The sequence below is a fragment of the Spinacia oleracea genome, chromosome 5, assembly GCF_020520425.1.
Source record: "Spinacia oleracea cultivar Varoflay chromosome 5, BTI_SOV_V1, whole genome shotgun sequence".
Lineage (NCBI taxonomy): Eukaryota > Viridiplantae > Streptophyta > Magnoliopsida > Caryophyllales > Amaranthaceae > Spinacia > Spinacia oleracea.
Genome location: NC_079491.1, coordinates 74,993,340 through 75,012,551, shown reverse-complemented (window position 1 = coordinate 75,012,551; position 19,212 = coordinate 74,993,340). Strand labels below are relative to the sequence as shown.

The following is a 19,212-nucleotide window of genomic DNA, read 5'->3' as shown; positions in this document are numbered from 1 at the left end:
AAAAGCTCATCATATATACAACCACACAAAGTGGCAAGAAGATCAACAACACCAACAAGCAACAAAAGGTCCTCATAGCAAACCCCCACTCCTCACCTCTCCCCCAAGCTAATCACAAGCATAACATCACAAAAGAAGATGGGGGAGAAATGGAGTGAACCCTAAGAGGTGCTCGGGGCATGCCCTTTACCCTTCGAATCATAAATCCTCCAATATTCATCCATTTTAAGACGATGAGCATGAGCCTCTTCGTCCGTAAAAGGGGTGAAATTTAAGGTGGGGTCCACATCCGGACCCGAAGCATCGGTATAGGGAGGCCAAGCATACTCGGGGTTAAGGGGGTAGTTTCCATGGGGAGGCTCTCCTCGGGGCCCATCCCAACCTCCCATATATCCCTTGGGCCATCCGGTGAAATCCTCGGGCCAATCACTAGGCCGATCAACTGGTGGGGGAGTGGGATACATCGGATCACCACGGTAGTCACTCCCTCCCATAATAGTATAATCATATGGCGGGAAGGAGGGGGGAGTGACACCGGGTTGGGAGGGGCCCGTCCAATACGGGTAAGTGGGTGTACGCTCCTCATTCCAACTAGGGATGGGCCCTTGTTGGGGAGGGTGATAGGGGTATTTGACATAGGGGGCAAAGTCCCCTTTGTCAACATGGTAATCGTATACCCGCCTACCGTAGTAGGACGAGTCAAAATCGGGATAATAATCCCCCGTGCGGCTCCCTTGAGGAGCAAGAGAAGACAAGGTACGAGCTTGGTCCTCTTTCCCTTGCAAGATAGCCGCAAGGGTAGATTGCAAGCCATGTAAATCAAAAGGAGAGGAAGAAGATGACATACCACCCTCATTAGGGAAAGGCTCCGTGATTGGAGGAGGACCTTGAGGAGGACTATGAGGAAGAGACTCCGGGGCGAGTTGAGGAGGAGGAATCCTTGCATCTTGGGCAATGAATAGAGGATCGCGGGGAAGCAAATACCGCACATTGGGAGTCCAAGAAGTGATGGAAGGATTGGGAAGGATGCACCAATCTCGTTGCTTGACCGACCAAATATACTTATCATTCTTGGTGGCCTTGATCCACTTGGCATTGGTGAGAGTCCGCAAGTCAAGGAACTTCCCTCCGGAAACCGGATCCAATTCTTCTAGGGCGTTCTTGTAAGGATCATTGGGGAGTTCCCGCAAGAGAAGAGTGAGCATCCCAATAATAATAATATCACCAATAGTCGGTTGCCCATCCCGAATTTCAAGAATCCGGGTGATCAAAAGCTGTCCAAAATCCAAAATGCCACAATCCTTTTCAGTGGCTAGCCATAAAGCTCCAAGCTCCGGGCTAGACAAGGACCCGGTAGCCCCCTTTGCAAAAACCGCGTATAGAAGCATGCGGTTCAAGTAACAGATGGCGGGGTGATGAAATGAAGATGACTTTGCCGAAGAGGAAGTGAACTTCTTCGGCTCTCCCGTGAGGTCCCCCCACCATATGTTCTCGTCATAGGAGCCCGCATATTCCACCACCGAGTTAGTGACAAGACCCCGGTTTGGGTAGATAGTGAAGAAATCATTGATCTCTTCGTCGGTGAGCTTGTGTTGATTATTGAAGGCTTGAAAGTGATGCTCTACCGTATCTTTCCCGTCCTTATAAACCCTTCGCCTTCGAGCCGAAGCAAGAAATTCGAGGGTTACCCTCTTGTAGCTCTTAGCGTGCATCTTCACGAACTCCTCAAGATCGAGTCCCTCAATCAAAGTATCAAGCTCCTTCTTAAACCCCAAATCACGAACGGTCTTCTCATGATAGAATTTTGTCGGGCGGATGGTCCGCTTAGACAATTCTTCAAAATGGCTCCAAGACCGTTGTTCCGGAAATGTAATGCCGTAAGTTTCGAACGCCGGCGGGGCTGGTGCCTTGCGCTTGTTTGGTTGGGCGTTGGGCCCCTTCTTGGATCGTTTAGTCATCATGATGAACTTCTAGAGAACAAAAACCTACACACAAACAAAGAAAACAACCACAATCCAAAACAAAAGGAAAAACTAAGTTAGTAAAGAAAGCTAACAATCTACAACCAAGACTACCGCAATCAAATACCAATACACCACCCAAGTTCAATGCGAACAAGAGTACTCCAAACAATACTCATCAACCAAAAACAACAAATCAACTAGAATTCCATTCAACATTTCACCAAAAATCTACCAAGAGACTAGACTTTACAAATATTAAAAAGGAATCATGCATAACAAGTCTAGATTATCAAGGAGTAAACACAAAAAAACAAACATGCATCTCTAACCACTTCAAAATCAAAAATTCAGAAATTCCAACAAATAGTATGAACAATGAGATAAAATGTAAAGAAAAATAGAGAAGGAAGGGAAATAAATTATCACCAATAGTAGAGGAGGAAGACAAGATCACCCAAAAGCACTATCCAAAGCTCCAATTACACCAATGAATCACAAAATCAAAGTTCAAACCAAACCCTAGAATTTGGGGGGTTTTGAAGGAAAATCTGAAATTAATGGTTTTAGGGTGTGGGAAGGGGATGAATTTACCCAAACCACCACTCATGGAATGGGGACCAAACCAAGTCTTCTTAGGCGTAGGATCGCCTAGCTTAGATTTCTTGCTCATGCACCTCTTACCATTACATCCCGGAGTGAGTGATCCCACATCATCAAGGTCCATCCCGAATGTGTCGGGAATGGTGATGACGTCATCATAGGAGTCACCTAACACCAAGGAGCTCCCGTGCACATTCTTCTTGACTTTCTTAGCAATCTCAACATCACACTTAAAAACACAAGGATTGTTAGAAGAATTAGCACAAGAGTGATTGTGCTCAACACAAGCAAGAGTGTCAATTTTCATGCAACTTCTCATCTTAGAGCAACATTGATCATCAATAGAAAGCTTGAAACTAGCATTGGCGTCTCCCGCCTTCAAAGTGATAAGACCACCTTGAACATCAATGAGAGCACCCGCCGTAGCCAAGAATGGCCTCCCTAAAATAATAGGGGTATGGGCATCCTCATCGATATCCAAGACAATGATGTCAACAAGGAAAGTCAACTTCCCTATCACAAGGGGAACATCATCAACACTACCCAATGGGAACATAACCTAGCAATCGGCTAATTGCAAGGACATAGGGGTAAGGGTGAGATCGCCAAGACTAATTTTCTCATAAATTTTGTACGGCAAAATACTTACCCTCGCCCCCAAATCACATAGAGAGTTGTCAAACTTAAGCTCTTGGATGCTACAAGGAATCGAGAAGCTTCCGGGGTCCTTAAGCTTTGGGGGGAAAGGGCTCGAAATCAAAGCACTACAATGTTCCGTTAGGTGCACGGTTTCATGGGTGCCACAATTCCTTTTGCCGCTCAAAATGTCTCTCATTAACCGAGAATAATGTGGCATTTGCTTGAGCGCCTCGGTGAAAGACAATGACACATATAGCTTGCTAATTGTTTCCCAAAACTTATGAAATTGATCATTTAGCTTTTTGCAAGCAATTCTTTGAGGATAGGGGGGAGGAGGAATTGGGAGAGAAGGAAGAGTAATCTCCGTCGACTTAACACCATTAATCTCGTCATCGACATGAGACTCCTCTTCCGCCATATCACAGTCCGGGGACTCATTTCCCTTAGGATCCTCACCTCTAGAGCAAGGTGCATCAACAAGCTTAGCACCATCATCTAGAATCATCCTACTCCTAGTCACAACTGAATACATTTGTTTAGGTGCTTGACCTTGGGGTGGGAGACTAGTATGCACTTGTTGGTCTTTGATGGTGCTAGCTAGTTGTGCCAATTTTGTCTCAATCATTTTCAAGTGAGTGTTGGATTTCTTGAATCCATCCTCAAACTCAACATTCTTCTTGGCTTGCGCCCCCACGAACGACTCCATGAGAGCCTCAAGAATAGACTTGAGAGGCTGGAGTGGTGGAGGTGCATTGCCATAACCACTAAGGTTTTGTTGGAATTGGTTTCCATAGGTCCTCGGTCCATTGAATCCGGGAGGTGGAAATTGAGAAACACCATATGAACCTCCCGAGTTCAACGGATAACCCCCACTAGATGCACCCCTACATTGCCCATAAGAGTAGTTGTAAGCCCCTCCACCTTGATGGTTAGGATTATAACTACCTTGATTGTATTGGGCTTGATTTCCAAGACCATGAGATTGACCATAGGGTGCTTGGCCTTGATAGCCTTGCGCCCTATAGCCACCTCGGCCTTTACTATCATACCCACCTCCTTCGCCATAGCTTTGGTAGGATCCATACATAGGGGGGCCTCTAGGTGCTTCCCTAGCAAAGTTTTGATTATTGGGGTTATCATTTATAGACCTCTCATTCAAGGCATGGGCATATTCCATATCAAAATCACCTTCACAAGAAGGGCCTTAATCCATATATAACACATTATGCACCAAAGGAAAAGCATTAGGGAAATGACCATAGTCTTGACAATTATCACAAAAAGATGTGCCCGGAGGCATGGTGTCATAGGAACTCACCTTGCTCTTCCCCTTGGTAAGAAGAGTAGCTGAAGGCGGTGGAATTGTTGATGGTGATGGTGGTTGACTTGGTGTTCTCTCTAGCTTTTCTAATCTCGATCTAAGCTTCTCAATGATCCTAGCTTGCTCCATAGCATATACCGACCCTTTACCATCATCATTCCTACCCTTGCCATCATAGTCCCTTGCACCAACATGCCAAGCTAGATAATTTTGGACCACATCCTCAATTATCTCTTCAATTTGATCTTCGGCCTTGTTCATGATGGGACCACCCGCCCCTGCATCTAGACTCGTCTTGGAGGTTGGGCTCAATCCCAAGTACAAGGTTTGAAGTAACAACCACTTAGGGATCCCATGGTGAGGGCATTCCCTTTGGTACTCTTTGAATCGGTCCCAAGCTTCAAAAAGCGATTCATCTCGCTTTTCCTCAAATGATTGAATTTTGTGGCGATATTCCGCCGTCTTGCCATGAGCGTAGAACTTGCTCAAAAAGGCGCTAGTCACTTCATTCCAAGTGCGAATTGAATTTGGCTTGACCTCCTTGTCAAGCCAATCGCTAGCTCGCCCAAGGGGAGAGAAACAAAATAGCGTAAACCGCACATAATCCGAGGTCACACCATTGTGTTTGATTGTATCACAATAATGTTCGAATTGCTTTAGGTGCTCGTGTGGTGACTCGTTGCTCTTGCCACAAAAAGGATGGCTTTGAACCAAGTTGATCAAGGCGGGCTTGATCTCAAAGTTATTGGCATTAGTTGTGGGAGCTTGGATACCACATGTCTCTTCAAATGCTCCCGGTATACCCAAATTCTTAACCGGGAGAGCCATGGTTTCAAAAGTTTGCTCACTTTCTTCTTATTCCACGCCTACACTCAAGGATTCAAACTGGTTATGGATTGACGAGCGAGTTCGAACGCCCCTTAATCTCCTTAGTGTCCTCTCCAATTCAAGGTCAAGAGGATGGAGAGACCTTTGATGTGATCGACCTCTATCAAGCATACAAACTCAAAGAAACACGTGAGTATTGCAAAGGAAAAGAAAGCAAACAAGAATGAAATATTTTTGTATTTTTTCTAATGGTAAACTAGTCTCAACAAAACTCAATAACAACAACTGTTCCCCGGCAACGACGCCATTTTGATAAGATGGTTTTCCGTCGTTGAAAAGAAAACCACCCAACCAAACAAAATTTATAAACCACTAACTAACCGGCTATATTGCTATAGCGGCAAGTATAGGGATCGTCCCATAGAAACGGTGTGCATTGAGTCAAGGTGTTAAGCTAGTTTAGACAAGAGTTGGTTTGAATGAATTTCTAAGAAAACTAAGCTAATCAATCAAGGAATCAAACAATATAGGGAAATTCTCGGGAGTCGGGGATAGCCTAGGGAATTGGGGGAAACGATCTAAACAATCAAGCAATCATGATGATTCAACGACTTAGTGCATAGGGGAATGGAATCAAATGAAGTGCTCGCCACCTCTCGGATGGAGCACGCGAAGCATCTGATCTATGGAAGATCTTTCGCCTAATCCTAGACTAGATAACCTTGCATATAATAGGAACCACCCTTCACTTGCATAAAAAGGCTCACAATGTCTTGCCAAACCTAAACTATGCAATCCAATCAATTCCAATCAACTAGTATTTGCAACTACTACTCAATTAGTCATGGATATCCTATCACTAAATCAATTTTAATTACACCAATCAATCAACATTCAACCATCAATTTCCCCTAATTAAGCCCCTAGATTCTCCCCTTTCCCTAACCTAAATCTACTCACTACACATACTTGAAACTAGGAAATTCATGAGTTCTAGGCAAGCAATTGTGTAATTGAAGGAGTATAAGGAAAGAATCAAGAAGTTGAGCATTCAATTGCAAAATCAATTAAAGAATTGAGAATCAATGAAATTAAAATCAAAGCAAAGTGGAATTCAAGAAGTTGAAGAACAATCAAAGAACAATAACAAAATAGCATGAACAAAGAACTAAGAACTTGAATTAAAATTGCAAGGAATTGAGAAGAGTTGAAGAAATTACAACTTGAAGCTTCAAAGCAATGGAGTTTCTCTCTCTAGAAAACTAAGCTTGAGGAGCAAACTTTCTAAAATTTCTTAAAATTCTATTTCTGAAATTAATTGTTAATAATAAAAAATGAAAATTCTATTTATAGAACCCCTAAGAAAATAGAAATTTAAACTCGAATAAGTCAGCCCGGGCAGCGATGCGATCGCGGAGACCCAAGTGCGATCGCATCGGTGCGAACGTGCCCCTGATCTGTGCGATCGTTTTCAGCGACGATTCTCTTCTTCGCATGGTGCGAACGAGCTCCAAATCCTTTCGATCGCACGGTCTTGACTTAGCCAATTCTTCAAAATTCTTCATGTGCTCGCATGGAAATTCTGTGCGAGCACACAAAATATCAGTGCGAGCGGGCTAAAACCTGATGCGATCGCACGACACTTTGAAAAGTTCCTGCATCGTTTTTGCGATTTTGTGCGACCACACACTTCTGGAACTTGATCGCACGACCTGATTGACTTTAAGGCCAAGTCTGCTGACCCGTGCGAACGCATAGAATTCCCGTGTGATTGCACGGGTCTGATTCGAGCATATTTTCACTCTTTTCCATCATTCTCCAACGTTTTACCTGAAAAAGTGCTAGATGGAATGAGGGGATAAAAAATGTAACAAAACTATACAAAAATATCAAAAAGCATAATAAAATTCTATAAAATCCTAAGCTTAGAGCGAAATAAATGCCGCTCATCAGGTATGATTTGTTTTTTTTATGGGGGGAAGAAGCTACGGGGATCTGTTTTGTTTGGGGTTCTTTTGTTTTGTTTTTATTTTTTTCTATTGCTCTTTTCCTTTTTTTATTCCTTTTCTTTTTTCTTTGGTTTTCTTTTCTCTTTTCTCTTTTTCTTTTCTTTTCTAATTCTTTTAATTAGTTTTTAGTTTTCTTTTCTATTTAGTTCTCTCTCTTTATTTTTCTTTTCTTTTAACTTGTATTAAATACCCAATATTTGGGTCATGAAAAACTACCATGTACATAATTAGTTTAGTTATCTCTAAATTTTGAGCGTTTTAGTTAGTTTTTGGAGAGAGAAAGTGAGAGAAGTAATGAGTTGAAGATGGATTTTGATGATTCAAAGACGGGAATTAATTATTTGAAGATCTCTATCAATTAATCAATGATAATTTCTTACTTTTCTCTCTTCATTTATTATTTTATATGTTTCCTTAATTAGATTAGTTTCATGTTTAGTTATAAAGTTTAATCTTTGAATTAGTTGTTGTTCTTGCTTAGAATCATGTTTTTAGCTGTTAAAGTCTTTAAATTTAGTGTTTTTATGTTGATTGGGTAGTGTATTGGTAAGGGTTTGGGTGAAAACCTTACAATGGTTGATTTGAGTAATTAATTTAGAAATTGGTGATATTGCATGATTATATAATTGTAAGTTTGAGCATACTCAAACTTTGTTTTGTGAAAATTAGCTACTTGTGTATGACTTAGATTTTGGGGTAGTTGACTTAAGGAATATCGAGGGACCATGACGTACCTAAGTTGACTATTGTTTGGTTTGTGCGTAATCGTGACCTAAGGGTAGTTGTGTGTAGGACGGGAGTTCACATTTAACTATTTTAAGAATTGATCCAAGGCAAGAGCCATTTGGGGATCTATTTCTAACCAACGCCTCATTCATCCCTTGCTTGTGCATCATCATTCTTAATTGTTGCTCATATACTTGTTTCATTATTGTTGGTGTTTGATCTCATTCCTTGACCATGTTTGTCCTTTTGTAGTTAATTTAGTTAGATTAGTTTTAGTTGGTTAGTTGAATTTTCCGACCCTATTCCGACCTAACTTATTGTTCGATTAGCATAATCGAGTGCACCTTAGTCCTTGTAGATTTCGACCCTTGCTTATCGCTTTACTTGTGTTTAGTTATTAGCTTAGAATTTTGTTTAGCTAAGAGAGACTAGTAATGACCTAGTTTTCCCTTGATCAAGATGGCGCCATTTTTTTTTTGGTTTTTCTTTTCTTTTAATTAGTTTTTAGTTTTCTTTTCTATTTAGTTTTCTAACTAATTATAATCAAAATGGCGCCGTTGCCAGGGACATCAGTTTGCATTAGTTTGTGTTAGTCAGATGAGTCTAGGTCATTGTGCATATTTCTTTTTGTTTTTCTTATTTATTTGTTTTATTTTGAAAAATTAAAAAAAATGGCAAGTTTCTCGTTTCCTCAATTTGAGCATGACCGTTTTGGATGGTCTTAATGACCTTGCTAGGGGAATGGTTGAGTATATGTTTCATGGTGGGTTTCGGGCTAAATCATTGGATGAAGCTAGAAATACCTATGATTGGGAAAAGACCAATCATGGGACATGTTTTCGGGATTCTCATGTTTCTATGTTGATTCTAGTTTTTGCATGAATTTCCTTGAATCACCACATGTTTTTAATGGTGAACCAAATATGCATGATTCTAATCCCCTTCCCCTTTATTCTCTTGTTGATGAGTTGCATTCTAATGTAATTTTTTTTTATTCTTGTTATCAAATTCCTATAAATATTTGCATGAATTCCCATGATCTCCCTCATATCCCCGATTTTAAATCTCACATGCTTGATTGTGACCCCTCTTCCCATGTCGATGTTCGAAATTCTATGCATTCGGAATCGTCAAAATATAACTTGGAGCTTCTCCTTGAGAATTGCATCAAAGAGTTTAATTCTAGGGCCAACCTAATAGCCGATCATATGACCTTTCTTGAGGCTAAAATCAATGCTATTCGGAAACCCATAGACCATTTTTCTATTATTGATGATGATTTGATGAAGCAAAGATGGGAATTGATGATTTGGAGATTTCCACCATTTAATCAATGAGATTTTCTTTACTCCTCTATCTTCATTTATTTCTTTAATTATTGTTTCATTTATTGTTTTTATTAGTTTAATTATTTTTGTTTAGTTTAATGATTCATGTTTAGATTAGTTGTTATTATTGTTTAGTATCATGTTTTTAGTTGTTAATTTCTATAAATTTCACATTTTTATGTGATGGAGTGGTTTATTGGTTAGGGTTTGGGTGAAATCCAACATTGATTGGTTTGGGCATTTGTGATTGGATTTTAGGATTTTTCATGATTAAATTATTACATGTTTGAGCATTCTCAATACTTGTTGCATTCAAATTAGCTACTTGGGTGTTGCATGATTTCTTGAGGTAGTCTAGTTGGGTTGGAAATGGATTAAAGACCTAGCCTTGATTATTTGGTTGAATTGGACTTTGACTTACCTCGGGATGATAGTGTAGAATTTGATCAACTAGTGACATACATCACTAGTTGATCAATCGTTGGATTGACATACATCCTTATTGGCATCCATCAAACGATCTTGAAATTGTTAATCATATGCAGTAGGTCATTTTTTAATCAGTTTTTTCATGAAATGCCCCCGAGGTTTACTAAAATTCACCAAATAACCCGAACTTTTCCAGAATGCACCAAATACCCCTAACTTATCCAGAATGCACTAAATACCCGTGAGGTTTAAAATAACACGGAGTATAAAAAAATGCCCTTGAGGCTGACAGACGTTAAGTCTCTGTTAGCATGAGTTTATTTTTTTGCCCTTACTCAACCATTTTCTCTACTAATCCTAATATTAACACTTAATTAAATTAATTAAACCCCTAAAATATTAATTAACTATTATCTTAACTATCGAAACAAACCGAAAACTTTTGCTTGGGTTTTGTTTCACTCATACTACTCTTCTTCTTCACTTTACGCCATCCATCATCATCATTATCATCTTTTTTTTCCACCATCATCATCTCTACGATCTCTCTCTTTCACCTTGTCATTCTCTTTCCTCTCCTCCTTTTAAACCACTTCCAGCAGCCGAAACTCCACTCTACGAAAATCAAATATCTGAACCTCAAACTTGGCTTGGAAATCCAAGATATATTGTTACAAACCACAAACAAATTAAATTACCAGATAATTGAAAACCTAGATTATTTCAAATTCAAATTATTGCAAGCAACGCAAATTACAAATCTCCAACCTCAAACAAATTGAATTTGGAGGAGAGATAATCAAAGGATGTTGATGGTAGGAGCATAAGAGATCCTATACGGCGACGACGGTGGTGAAGCGTGTGATGTGATTGGGGGTGATTTGGGCTGCACAAAGCCTCACAAAACTCACAACCATCCGTCTGCTTCTTTCTCTCTCTCGTTGCTTCATCCAAATGTACGACCTCCATCGCCGCTCACAACGAACTCTTCCTCTTCTTTTCTAATTTTCTTTAATAAAAACCCCAAAAAAATCACCCAAAATTGTAGCTCTAACCTAGCAAAAATTAACGATTATGTCATAGAAAATATTCTCTACAATCACCAAAAAAATTTGCACCAAAATTTAGAAATGTCATCTACAAAAATCAAAGTGAAACACCCTTTAATTTGCAGATAATTCACAAAAAAGTACTCCTAATTAGCAGAAAATTCGCAACCAAAAAACCCTAATTCGTAAATGAAATCCTCTTCTAAACCCCAAAAATTTACCTCCCACCATAGTTGGTTTCAAATTCAAGTGGTGCATGCGGTTGAGAAATGAGGATGATGAGTCGCAATTACAACGGACGGGCACCGGCTATCGTGGGAGGAAGGAGAAGGAATCAGAATAAAAGAATAATGGAGAAGGAAAGAGAAAGAGAAAGAGAAAGAGAAAGAAAAAAGAAAAAATGTAGACTTCCTGGAAAGGAGAAGGAGACAGAACAAAAAAAAGAACAAAGAAACATGAAAGAGAAGGAAAAAAGAAAGGAAATGTGAAAGGAACATTAAAGAAAAAGGAAAAAAAAATAAACTCAATGTTAACGGAAAATTTAACAGAATTGACGGAAAATGGTCATTAAAGGTATTTGATGCATTTTTACAAAATCTAAGGAGTATTTGGTGCATTTCTGAAAAGTTAGGGGCATTTCGTGCATTTCTTTAAACATCAGGAGAATTTCATGAAAAAATCATTTATTAATTCAAGATTCGTAAATATTGGTTATTAACATCATTAAAATTATAATTATGCATCCGAAAAACGAAAACCTCTCAAAAGTCATTGTTAGGCTTTGAATTTGGGAATTCTGGGTTCGGTAGAAAACTATTGTTTTTGTCAAAAATGTAAAACGTCGTTTACATGCGGAATTAACTATAAAAACATAAGATTCCGATGAGTATTGACAAAACTGCCGAAACTCCTACGAACATATAATTAAATAATCGCATGAACTTGTAATTAATTACCACGAAATCAATTCACCCCTTTAATTCCATGCAAATTTATAAAATCTAATTCATGTTAATTATAATTAAACAAGAGGCTCGTGATACCACTGTTAGGTTATGAACAATCCAATTGACATGCGAAAAAACCATAAATGCCAGAATCCATGTAAATCACATAATCAATTTCCATAATTTAGAAATCCATACTATGTGATGCGTGCCTTCCCTTAGCTGCTCCAACAAGAACAAGTATAGAGCTCCAAATGTCGCCCCTCCGTAGATAGTCCACATCAAGTTAGGATCCGCCTTAAATTCGATCAACTAGAATCTCAGTATAAGGTGTTTAGGATTTCGGGATCTAACTTTCAGGTGATTAGAAAAGTCATAATTCTCTCTCTTGATTTAGAGTCACATGTGTGATTGTTGTGTTTATGAATTGTATTCAAAAGTGTATTTAAATATTTCACCCTAGGTTCATATTTATAGTGTACAGAATATTCTAGAATTTCCATAACCCAATTGTACTAGGATTAGGATACTAGAATTAGGGTAGGATTAGGAAACTAATAACTTTAGTTAGATTAGGAATCTAGTACTCAGAATCCTAATCCTAACAAATGTCGGTTGCTTATGCCCAAGTAACTTGTATTACAACTTGTCATAGCGCACAAGGAGTCATGGGCTGCAGGTCCTTCACGATGTCCCATGCGCGCGACACGCTGGCCTGCGATCTGGCGCTGCTGCGTTGGCTGAGGCCCATGAGAGCTGGCCTGACTTGCCCTGGCCCATGTGTTGGTGCCTTGCCTTGCAAGCATGCTCTCCATTGGTCGAGTTGCACGCGACCCTTTGGCCCGTGCTTCCGGCTCATGGATCGAGCTTCGTGTTTCCAATTCGATTTCTGATTCCGGTAATATTTCCGATTTGTACAATATTTTTGTTTCAATTAACATTTTCGATTTCGACAATATTTCCATTTTCTGAAATATTTCCGATTCAAAAAAATATTTCCATTTCTGGCAATATTTTTCCGATTCCCACAATATTTCCCCTTCCGACAATATTTTCATTTTGAACAATATTTCCATTTTTGGCAATATTTTCGATTGTGGTAATATTTCCAATACGAACCGAATTTCCTTTTCTGAAAATATCTTCGTTTCAGTATTCTCGACTTTGCTTTTGATAGTTTGTTTAGCTCCCACTGAAACCAACATCCATTATTTTCGATTATCCATTATTTTAGTATTTACTGAATATTATATTCATCTAAATACTTGATCATTGACCGACTATTTGTGTGACCCTACGGGTCCACTTGAACCGAAGAGACCTTTAGCTAGGCATTCAGTTCACTTGATCTCACTAAATAATTAACTTGTTTAATTAATACCGAACCACATTTATAGATTTTGCATTAAATGAAAATTTGGACCAAAGACATTATTTCCTTCACTTGAATCATGTGAAACTTGTCATTGAACATCTCAAGTCTTTCCCGTGTAACCAACATTTTTGTCGCATAGCCTTTTAGAATGGGCACTTCTTGTTGCGCTCGAACTTCTTCAATAGCATATTGATCAACATAAAAAAGCTGAAAAAACAATTTTTTAATTAGGTACATACGAAAATCAACGGTTCATAAAACAGAAATAATATGGCATATTATGTTGTTACCATCAATTGTAGCTCTTTATTTTATCAACATTGGTCAAATATATTAAAATTAAAAATCAATGGTTAATAAACTTGTTTTGACCTCCAGACATTAGCAAAGTCACACAAAGTACAACAATTTTTCTCTTAAACATTGGACCAACATATTTGTTCTTCTCCAAGAAGCCACTCAATTCACCATTCCTTTCTCAACTTTGATATTTTCAGCTTCTGTTATGTCATTTGTGTTGTAATTAGAGTAGATATTTTCTCCTTCATTTTTTACCTTTTGTTTATTTGATTCTTTTTTAGTGGTACTTTCACTTTTCCCTTCCCCTTTGTTGTGACATTTTTTTGGAGTCTTTAATTTTAAGTACTTCTATTACAACTCATTCCTCTTATTTTATTTTCTCCCAATTTATATAATGGGCAAACATTTTATGTTCATAAACATATTCGATGAAACTATTTACATTCAGCAAGAACAACCCAAAACTTTGATTGAATCCATACACAGAAAACTTCTCGATTCACATAATCAGGAGATAATCAATGAAACGAGCCAAAAAGTCGGTAAAATGAGCAAACATATTTAACAACTAATCTGAATACATAGGAAGACATTTACTCAAACAGTTGGTGTGCACATGAAAAAAAATATTAAAATCCAATTTCTGCCACAAAAAAAACAACATTGAAACATTTGCACTAAATTAAAGGGAACAAAAGAGTCGGATAACCCCCATCGTAAAGAAAAATGTGACAAAAAGAGCGCTCGTCCGAATGGAACTTGGGCTATTGAAGGCAAAGGGTATCGATCCAACTCGTCACTAAGACAGAAGAGGGGACGACCCTATGATAAGGAGAAATTTGTATATAACACTGATCTCTATACAATACTGTTAGACATAAGTAACAAGTATGAGATCGACCGTCCATTTCCTACGAAGTCGCCGGTTGAGACTCGTGACAGTACCCTCGATATATTGCAAGTTCCACTGTGATGTGGGTCATGACCCAAAGGATTTCAAGAGTTTGCGTAGAGCTCTAGACGGGCTAGCAGCCAAAGGCTTTCTGAAAGCCTACCTCAGTACAAATGACGGAGGATCTGGAAAGAAATTTTATAAGAAAAGCAAGTCACCCTCATACCGTCGTGACGGGAACGACACTGATCTAGAGTGTGTGGCAGTCATTTCTGGTGGCCTTGCTGCTGGTGGCCCGACCAGGAGAGGGCAGAAGGATTATGCAAGCTGGCTAGGGCAGGTTATGTTATCTGGAAAGGCACCCGTGGATCATTTTCAAAAGTAGAGATTTGTGAGGCCGACAGGGGAAAGATAGCAACCTCGCATGACAATCCCTTGGTGTGTTAGGTTATGATACTTCTAAACGAATATAAATCATGCGGAAAACCCATAAACGACAGGATTCCAAATTAATTGCCACTTAACAATTAGCATACTTAGGATGCATACTCTTTGTAGCGTGCCCTCCCTTGCTGCGCCCGAACCGAACAAGAACAAGTCTTTAGGACTCCAATTGTCGTCCCTCCGTAGAAAGTCCACAGCATGTCCAGATCCGCCTTAAGATTGACCAACTAGAATCGCCCTTAAGGTACTAATTTATTCGGCTATTATGGGCTAGGTGTTTGGCTGAGTTTTTGCTCAAATTCTTACCTTTGAATACTTCAAACTCATTGTTTATGAGCCCTGAACTCATATTTATAGGCCATGGAATAAGCAATCGAATCCTACTAGGATACGAATTAATTAAATTAGAATCCTAGCACAACTCTAAATTAATTAATTTATCTTTTTAGGATTAGGAAATTTAATCATTAAACGAATCCTATACGCTTTAGGTTTTGTAAGTGAACAGAAACACACACGGATGCACAGTAGCCCACGAGGGGCACCATGCGCACGCGCGCAGCCTAAGCGTCGCAGCACACTTGCCACGAAGCCCACGAGCTGCCTGCCCCTTTGGCGCGCGCCTTGCAGTGGGCCTGGCGCAGCCTTGGGCTAGGAGTGTGTGTGGCGCGCTATTGCCTTGCTGGACGCGGGCCTGGCTTTGTGCTGGGCCTTCGTCTAGCAAGCTCGTCCGATGCTAATTCATACGACGCGCTTTCGATTAATTTCCCGATTCCAGAATTCATTTCCGATACGAACAATATTTAACATTTCCGATTCCGGAATTAATTTCCGTCTCGAACAAATATTTAATATTTCCGTTTCCGGAATTATTTTGCGATTCCGATAATATTTCTGATTCTGACAATATTTCCGTTTCCGGCAATATTCCTGATTCCGGCAATATTCCCGATTCCGGCAATATTTCCATTTCCGATAATATTTTCCGATACCTACCATGTTTCTGTTTCCGGCAACATCAACGACTTGAATAATATTTAAATTTCTGATACGATCCATATTTCCGTTTCCGGCAATATCATCGTTTCCGGAGTATTCATTTACTTGCCTTTGACGATCTCAGCTACCACTGAAACCAAGATCCGTCTATCCCGAATATCACGTAGATAGAGTATTTAATTCCATTAAATACTTGATCCGTTTACGTACTATTTGTGTGACCCTACGGGTTCAGTCAAGAGTAAGCTGTGGATTAATATCATTAATCCACTTGAACTGAAGCGGCCTCTAGCTAGGCATTCAGATCACTTGATCTCACTGAATTATTAACTTGCATAATCAATACTGATCCACATTTATTAGACTTATCATTAAATTCATACTTGGGCCAAGGGCATTATTTCCTTCATGGTGATAGAATTGAAAGTAGCAAACCTCAAAGTAAGACATCCGGTTCGCATAATCCATCCCCATGGCATTATTTCCCTACCACTTCGAGTGGGTAGTTGGCATCAGAGCAGAAACTTGAACGTCCGATTCTTGATTGTAAAAGACCTGACAGCATACATGCAACATTATTTTTGGACGACCCACATTGAATCAGGCAAAGGCAGTCGTCGTTACTCATCTCATGTTGATGAAATATGTTTGTGGTAAAGGAATGGTTGGCACTATTCATGGTGATCAACAGCAGGCAAGGGATTGCTACTTGACTACCTTAAATCCTGAAGCATGGGGATGGGATAATATTCACGAAGGAAAGGCCGGTTCCAAAAGAAAACTAGACGACACAGAGGTAAAAATCAAAAAGAAAACTTTCACTATTGCTACAACTCACATGGAAGCTAGGCAGCCTGAGCCGGTCGGAGGCCATTATGAGATTGTCCTCGACAAAACACGTCCAGATAGGACGGTGAAAATAGGAGTTTCTCCAGACGGTCAGCTAGGGGCAGAACTGGTCCTCCTCCTCAGAGAATTTTGTGACATCTTTGCTTCCGCTGTAGAAGAAATGCCGGGAATAGAACCGAATGTGGTCGTGCACAAACTCAATGTAGATGACACCTTAAAACCTGTCCGTCAGAAGAAACGAAATCATGGTGAAGCAAGAAACAAGGTTGCGGCCGAAGAGGTCCAGAAGTTGCTAGAGGCTGATTTTATTCGCCCAAGTCAATACTCTGGCTGGGTAGCAAATGTGGTGTTAGTTCCAAAGCCAAACGGCTCTTGGAGAATGTGTATAGACTACACCGATCTGAATAAGGCGTGCCCTAAGGACAACTTTCCATTGCCTAAGATAGACCGGCTGGTAGAATCAACTGCTGGTCATGCCATGATGTCATTTATGGACTCTTACTCGGGTTTCCATCAAATCCCTCTCTGGCCGGATGACCAAGAAAAAACATCATTCGTCACTGAGCAAGGTTTGTACTGTTACAAGGTTATGCCATTCGGCCTGAAAAATACACTGGCAACTTTCCAACGATTAGTGAACACTGTTTTCACCAATCAGCTGGGTCGCAAATTGAAGCATATATTGACGACATGATTGTAAAAAGCAAGCAGCGTAAGAATCACCTCACTGATCTAAGGGAAACCTTTGAGACGCTCAGAAAGTACAAAATGAGGCTGAATCCGAAAAAGTGTGTCTTTGAGGTCACGGCCGGTAAGTTCCTGGGATTTCTTATTGATGAAAGGGGTAGAAGCCAATCCTGACAAAGAGCAAGAAGTAATAGATACGACATCCCCGACAACTATGAAAGAAGTCCAACGGCTTACTGGATGTTTGCCGGCCTTGGGACGTTTTCTATCTAGAGCTAGTGACAAATGCCACTATTTCTTTGGTGCCATAAAGAAAAAATCAAAGTTTGAATGGCCATAATCAGCTAAATCAGCATTCAAAAGGCTAAAAGATCATCTTCATACGCTGCCAAGGCTCGTCATGAATCGGCATTCAAAAGGCTAAAAGACCATCTTCATACGCTGCCAAGGCTCGTCAGCCCTACGGAAGGTGAAACTCTATATGTTTATCTAGCTATTTCCGAATGGTCTCTGAATGCGGTACTGTTGGCGGAGAGAGGAGTCCACCTCCCCGTCTACTTTGTTAGCCATGTGCTATAAAACGCCGAATTAAAATACCCCACAAATGAGAAATTTGCACTGCCACTTTTTATGGAAAGTAAGAAGCTGCATCCTTACTTTCTGGCACATAAACTGGTAGTTTACACCAATCAGCCATTGGAACAACCACTTACCAAGCTAGAGGTCGCTGGTCGTATGCTCAAGTAGGCAATTGAGCTCAACGCTTTAGACATTTCTTATGAACCTAAAAAGGCTATCAAGGGGCAAGTATTTGCTGATTTTATTGCTGAAATGAGGAGGTCTGTCTTTGAGGAAAATAAGCTGACTTGATGGACAATCTATGTGGACGGTTCATCCACTCAAAATGGGTGTGGAGCCGGCATAATATGTTTGTCTCCTGAGGGTGAAAAATATGAATACTCCATGCGATTCAGTTTTCAGACATCCAACAATTAATGAAGCAGAATATGAGGCACTGCTAGACGGCATAAAAATGTGTAAAGCTGCCGGAGCACAAGAGATATTGGCTCTGTCAGATTCACAGCTTATAGTGAGTCAGGTGAACGGAGATTACAAAGCCAGAGATCCCAACATGGTTAAATATATGCAAGCCGTTCACCAAGAAATTGAGCACTTGGAAAGCTTCAAAGTAAAGTAGATTCCCCGAATTGAGAACAATCAAGCAGATGCCCTATCTAAATTGGCTAGTTCAGCCTCTTGCGATACCCCGCTTCAGGTTTTCTGAGAAGTCAAAAAGAGACGAAGCATTGAGATAGAATACATCACTCAAACTCCTAAAGTGGTTGTCCTGGACCGAACTTCCACTTGGATGGATGATATCATACCTCATAAAATTGATGGTACGCTTCCGGACGACCTGCGCCTAGCAGCTAAAATTCAAAAGAAAATTTCTTGGTTTGAATGGTGGAATGGAGTCCTATCTAAGAAGTAGTTCTCCCGAACCCTCTTACGATGCGTAACGCCTGGAAAGGGGCAAGAAATACTAGACGACATGTATAGGGGTTATGTAGCCCACACATTGGTGGACGAGCACCAGCTGAAAAGGCCACAAGAACTGTTACTATTGGCCCACTGTGAGAGAGGACGCGTTGTCCATGGTTCAAAAATGTGACAAATGTCACCGATTTGCCCATCTCATTCACAGGTCGGCTCATCCACTCACTCCTATATCTAGCCCCGTCCCATTTTCTAAGTGGGGGATGGATATACTCGGACCGTACACCGTATCCCCTGGCGGCAGACGTTACGTCATAGTAGCCGTCGAT

The 19,212-nt window shown here is 40.1% G+C and overlaps 1 pseudogene; it reads left to right on the top strand.

Annotated features, from left to right (window-relative positions):
* Nucleotides 1-4,873: 4,873 nt before the first annotated feature.
* Nucleotides 4,874-4,974, top strand: LOC130462178 (uncharacterized; annotated as a pseudogene).
* The last annotated feature ends 14,238 nt before the right edge of the window (nt 4,975-19,212 follow it).